The sequence below is a fragment of the Nicotiana tomentosiformis genome, chromosome 8, assembly GCF_000390325.3.
Source record: "Nicotiana tomentosiformis chromosome 8, ASM39032v3, whole genome shotgun sequence".
Taxonomy (NCBI): domain Eukaryota; kingdom Viridiplantae; phylum Streptophyta; class Magnoliopsida; order Solanales; family Solanaceae; genus Nicotiana; species Nicotiana tomentosiformis.
Genome location: NC_090819.1, coordinates 143083186 through 143090148, shown reverse-complemented (window position 1 = coordinate 143090148; position 6963 = coordinate 143083186).

Here is a 6963-nt window from a genome sequence, read left to right as displayed (position 1 = left end):
ATGCAGTTCTCTGAGTTGGCCCGTCAAATCATCTGGTTGGTTCCCACAGACCGAGAGAGGATCAGGAGGTTTATAGATGGCCTCGGTTTTCAGCTTCAGTTGCTTATGACCAGATAGAGAGTGTCTAGTGCTACTTTTGATGAGTTTGTCCACATTGCTCGACAGATTAAGATTGTTTACGGTCAGGAGAGGGTTGAGAGGGAGGCTAAGAGGCCTCGTAGTCAGGGTGGATTCAGTGGCGCTCCTCATGGGGGTCAGTTCCAGCGCGGCAGAGGCCGTCCATTCAGGCATGCTCAACCAGCTTGCCCAGTTCACTGTGGTGCATCATCGGGCCATGGTTCTCACAGTTCTCATCAGGGCCACTCATCACTTAGTGCCCTCCCAGCCTAGAGTTTGTCCCGTGCTCCATCAGTTCAGGGCTCCTCCATGCCAGGTTCTTCTACCAGTTATCCCGGTGCTCGGGGTTCCCTTTAGTCCCTTTCTCCAGCACCAGGGGATTGTTTTGAGTGTGGGGAGTTTGGGCATATGTGGAGGCAGTGTCCTCGTCGTCATGGGGGTCCGCCTCAGTAGAGGAGTCAGCCATCGACTTCAGCACCAGTTACTTCACCACCCGCCCAACTAGCTAGGGGTGAAGGTTAGTCAGCTAGGGGTCACCCTAGAGGGGGAGGTCGATCAGGTGGTGGTCATGCCCGTTTCTATTCCCTCCCTACCAGACCGGATGCTATGATTACAGGTATCGTCTTAGTTTGTCACAGAGATGCCACTGTATTATTTGACCCTGGTTCCACATATCCATATGTTTTCTCATATTTTGCTCATTTTTTGGATATGCCCCGTGAGTCTTTAGTTTCATTTGTTCATGTATCTACTCCTGTGGGATATACTATTGTTGTGGACCGCATATATCGGTCATGTGTGGTGACTATTGGGTGTCTGGATACCCGAGTGGACCTTTTGCTGCTCAGTATGGTTGACTTTGATGTGGTATTGGGTATGGATTATTTATCTCCATGTCATGTTGTTCTAGATTGTCACGCTAAGACCGTGACGTTGGCGATGCCGGGATTTCTGATGGTTGAGTGGAGCGGTTCTATAGATTATGTACCTAGTAGGGTAATTTAATATTTGAAGGCTCAGCGTATGGTTGAGAAGGGTTGCCTATCTTATTTGGCGTTTGTGAGGGATGTTAGTGCAGAGACTCATGCCATTGATTCTGTTCCGGTGGTACATAATTTTCCGGATATTTTTCCTGCAGACCTGTCGGGCATGCTGCCTTATAGGGATATTCCACCATATCGTATGGCACCGGCGGAGTTGAAGGAATTGAAAGAGCAGCTTCAGGAACTCCTTGATAATGGGTTTATTCCGCCTAGTGTGTCACCTTGGGGTGCACTGGTTCTATTTGTGAAGAAGAATGATGGTTCCATAAGGATGTGCATTAATTACAGGCAGTTGAACAAGGTCACAGTCAAGAACAAGTATCCCTTGCCTTGTATTGATGATTTATTTGACCAGTTTCAGGGAGCGAGGGTGTTCTCCAAGATTAATTTAAGGTCCGGGTATCACCAGCTGAAGATTCGGGATTCGAATATTCTTTAGACAGCTTTCAGGACCCGATATGGCCATTATGAGTTCTTAGTGGTTTCTTTTGGGCTGACCAATGCCCCAGCAGTGTTCATGCATTTGATAAATAGTGTATTCCAGCCCTATTTGGACTCATTCGTTATTGTATTCATTGATGACATCTTGGTGTACTCTCGTAGCCCGGAGGAGCATGCTCAGCATCTTAGGACTGTATTACAGAGATTGAGGGAGGAGAAGCTTTATCCAAAGTTCTCCAAGTGTGAGTTTTGGCTCGGTTCAGTAGCATTCTTAGGGCACGTGGTGTCTAGTGAGGGTATTCAGGTGGATCCGAAGAAGATAGAGGTGGTGTAGAGTTGTCCTAGACCGTCCACAGCCACGGAGATTAAGAGCTTTCTTGGTTTGGCGGGTTATTACCATCGCTTTGTGGAGGGATTTTTATCTATTGCATTGCCCTGGACCAAATTAACCCAAAAGGGTGCTCCATTCATGTGGCCGGATGAGTGTGAGGAGAGCTTCAGAAGCTCAAGACTGCCTTGACCACAACTCTAGTGTTAATTATGCCATCGGCTTTATGTTCTTATACCGTGTATTGTGATGCCTCGAGGATAGGCATTGGATGTGTTTTGATGTAAGAGGGTAGGGTGATTGACTATGCCTCTCGCCAGTTGAAGACCCATGAGAAGAACTATCATGTCCATGATCTTGAGTTAGCAGCTATTGTTCACACCTTGAAGATTTGGCGTCATTATTTGTATGGGGTTCATTGTGAGATCTATACTGATCATCGGAGTTTGCAACATCTGTTTAAGCAGAAGGATCTTAATTTGCGCCACTGGAGATGGTTAGAGCTTCTCAAGGACTATGATATCACTATTTTGTACCATACGGGGAAGGCCAATGTGGTGGCCGGTGCCTTAAGTCGACAGGCGGAGAGTTTGGAGAGTTTAGCGTATCTCCCAACAGCACAAAGACCCTTGGTATTGGATGTTCAGGCCCTAGTGGGCCAGCTTGTCAGATTGGATATTTTGGAGCCGAGTCGGATATTGGCTTGTGTGGTCTCAAGGTCTTCTCTTTATGACCATGTAAGGGAGCATCAGTATGATGACCCCCACCTGCTCATTCTTCAGGACAGGGTTCAGTGAGGTGATGCCAGTGATGTGACCATTGGTGATAACGGCGTGTTGAGGATGCAGGGCCAGATATGTGTGCCTAATGTAGATGGGCTCAGGGTGTCACGACCCAAAACCTAACCATGGTCGTGATGGCGCCTATCGTGTTACAAGGCAAGCCTATTTCCCAAAATATTACTACTAAATCGATTATAAGAATTTAATAAAATAATACCAACATTTGAATCTTTCATAAACTAAATCAACTCTAAATATAATATAGAAAATACGGAAACGAGCCCCAAACATTGGGGTGTCACTAAGTCATGAGCATCTAAAACTATGAACTAAGATATATAAACTGTCTAACTGTCCAAAAGAAGAAATGACAAGAGGAGTAACAAGGTCCTGCGGACGCTAACAGCTACCTTGCAGTCTCCAAAGATAGCCGGCCAGAACTCAACGATCGTTGCCTTCTAACTCACCTGGATCTGCACATAAAGTGCATGGTGTAGTATGAGTACAACCGACTCAGTAGTAACAGAAATAACTAAGGAACTGAGCAGTAGTGAGCTTAGCAGAATAATCCAATCATTATTTCCACAATTAAGTACAAACAGGAGTAGACACGTAATTTCATAAATCAGTAAGACTACAAGGAAAATTAACAGGTAAATGTAGCAACAACAAAAGTAAATGTAACCTCACAGCAATGTCACTCCATCACTCATCACTTGCACTCAACACTCAACGCTCAACACTCTGCGCTCACTAGGGATGCGTACAGACTCCGGAGGGGCTCACAAAGCCCAAGCGCTAAGCACGGACAACTCACGTGCCATCATATTAATACCTGGATCCGCATAGTCAACTCACGTGCTACGCGGATAACTCACGCGCTATGGTATCAATATCTGGACCCGTACGGTCAACTCACGTGCTACGCGGACAACTCATGCGCTATAGTATTAATATCCTCACAACCAGGCCCTCGGCCTCACTCAATCATGTACCTCACTAGCCTCACTATCATCAACAAATAAGGGAACACAGCCCACATCAAGTATCACAGCATATTAGAAAATAATAGAGACTGAGGTAAACATGTACAATAATTTCTATGACTGAGTACAAATAATGTGAGCATGAATAAAGCCTAAGCATGATCTCTAACATGAAGGCAGACAAGTTCAACAACAAGTAACTACGTAAACACAGATGATGGCCATGAGGCCTCACGGGATGGACCAAGTCTCAATCCCTCAAGGTATACACCCACACGCCCGTCACCTAGCATGGGTATCACCTCCAAACAGTCACACGAAATCAAATTCTCCGAGTTAATACCCTCAAAGCCAGAGTTAAAACTGTTACTTACCTTAACAGCGTAAAATCCTTCTCTGGGATTCCCTCATCTCTGGACTCGGTCTCCAAAAGCTTTGAATCTAACCAAAAATCATAATACTACTATCTCTAAAGAATCGAATTCCACAATAAAAACTACATAAATATGCCAAAAATCCGAAATCGGCCAAAACCCGATCCCCGGGCCCACATCTCAAAATCAGTCAAAAATAGAAGAATAATAAACCTCGTCCTCTCCCGAGTCTAACCATATAAAATTCATAAAAATCGGACTCCGTTTGGTCCCTCAAATTCTCACTTAAACTCTCCAAAACTCAACCCTAACTCCCTTAATTTCACTTTGAAATCATCAATCAAATCCCAAAAACGAAGATGGATTCATGAATTATAATTAAAGCTGAGTATAGAACACTTACCCCAATTTTTATGGTGAAAATCGCCCCCAGAATCGCCCAAATCCGAGCTCCCCAACTCAAAATATGACCGAATGAACAAACCCTCGTTTTATATATTTTTCTGTCAGTTATTTTGCCTCGTTTCGCATGCCAAACGATCCCGAAACTCGGTTTTTATGCCTCCAATGAATTTCTTGTCAAATTTTAGTCAAGTTAAGCTTTTGAATCACTCCATTTGACCTTATAATGAAGGAGATATGTAGGTTTTAATATTTGCAAATCGTGCAAATTTTTAAATACGTATGCAGTGGCAATTTCGTAATTAATCAGAAAAAGCTCGCAACCCAATTTATTTAGTAAAATGACTATAAATTTCTCATACGATACCCAAATTCAATGATTCTTTTTGCTATGACTCCATAATTATGATACAAATATAATTCTTTAATCAAAATAGAAATCGGAGCTCATTTGCTTAATGTGGTGCCATTTATGCTTGAAGAAACGACGTCGAAATATAAGAAAAATGAGCGCAATGCAATCCAAACCTATCCGAAACTCACCCGAGCTCCTCGGGACCCCGTGCGAACATACTAACAAGTCCCATAACATAACACAGACCAACTCAAGGCCTCAAATCATGCATAGCAATATTTAAATGACGAAACGAGCCTCAAATCAAACTAAATGAACTTTCGAACTTTCGACTTCCAAAAACTCGCGCCGAAACATATTAAATCAACTTGGAATTAACTCGAATTTTGAACACACATCACAAATCACACTACGAACCTACTCCAACTTCTGGAATTTCATTCCGACCCCGATACCTAATTTTCCACTACCGACCAAAATCGCCAAATTTCTAGCTTTCGTCAATTCAAGCCTAATTCTACCACGGACCTCCAAATTATATTCCGTACACACTACTAAGTCTAAAATCACTCAACGAAGCTAACCGAATCATAAAAATCCAAGTCCGAACTCATTTACTCATAAGTCAACTTCCGGTTGAATTTTCTAACTTAGCTTTCTAATTAAGAGACTAAGTGTCTCATTTCACTCCAAAACTACTCCGAACCTAAACCTACTAACTCGATACAACTCAACACAGTTGAAAAACACATAAATAAGCAGAAATGGGGAAAACGGGGCTACAACTCTCGGAACGACAGGCCGGGTCGTTAACACAGGGAGTTGATTCTTGATGAGGCCCACAGCTCGCGGTATTCCATTCATCCGGGTGCCATGAAGATGTACCAGGATTTGAGACAGCACTATTGGTGGAGGCGGATAAAGAAGGATATAGTTGGGTTTGTGGCTCGGTGTCTCAACTGTCAGCAGGTTAAGTATGAACATCAGAGACCAGGTGGCTTGCTTCAGAGGTTAGAGATCCTAGAGTGGAAGTGGGATCGAATCACCATGGACTTCGTAGTTGGGCTCCCATGGACTTTGAGGAAGATTGATGCTATTTGGGTGATTGTGGATCGGCTGACCAAGTCCGCGCACTTCATTCCAGTTGGTACTACTTACTCTTCAGGAAGGTCTGCGCACTTCATTCCAGTCTAGGCAGAAGAGCTACGCGGATAGGAAGGTCCGTGATGTGTCTTACATGGTTGGGGAGAAGGTCTTGCTGAAGGTTTTATCCATGAAGGGTGTTATGAGATTTGGGAAGAGGGGCAAGTTGAGCCCCCGATTTATTGGGTCTTTTGAGGTGCTTCAGAGGATATAGGAGGTGTCTTATAAGCTTGCCTTGCCACCCAGCTTGTCGAATGTGCATCCATTGATTCATGTTTCCATGCTCCGGAAGTATGTTGGTGGTCCGTCCTATGTTTTGGACTTCAACACAGTTCAGTTGGAGGGAGATATGACTTATGATGTGGAGCCGGTGGCCATTTTGGATTGGCAGATTTGGAAGTTGAGGTTAAAGGATATAGCGTCAGTGAAAGTACAGTGGAGAGGTCAGCCTGTGGAGGAGGCCACCTGGAATTCCGGAAGTTGGAATAGGTTCGTGGTGTTATTTTTAACTTGTGTGTAAAATTTGAGGTCATTCGGACGTGTTTTAGCGGGTTTCGGCATTGTTGGTGGAATTCGAAAGTTTAGAAGTCCTTAGGCTGGAATTCGAGTGTAATTTGGGGTTCTGATGTCGTTTTGAGTGCTTCGAAGGTTCGACTAAGTTCGTATGTTGATATACGACTTGTGGGTATGGTTTGTTGATGTCCCGAGGACCTCGAGGTGATTCCGGGTTGTTAACGGATTGTTTGGAGTTGGAAAAATACAGCTGAAGCTCCTGCTACTGGTATTTCCACACCTGCGGAGGGGGAGCCGCAGGTGCGAGGGCGTAGAAGCGCTTGGAGAAGTCGCAGGTGCAGGCAAGGCTAAGGTGGACTGGAACCGCATGTGGTAGAAGGCTATCGCATCTGTGAGCCCGCAGGTGCGAGACCTGGGGCGCAGATGCGGAAGGGAGGAAAATGACTGGCTTCGCAGATGCGGAGAATTATGCGCAGGTG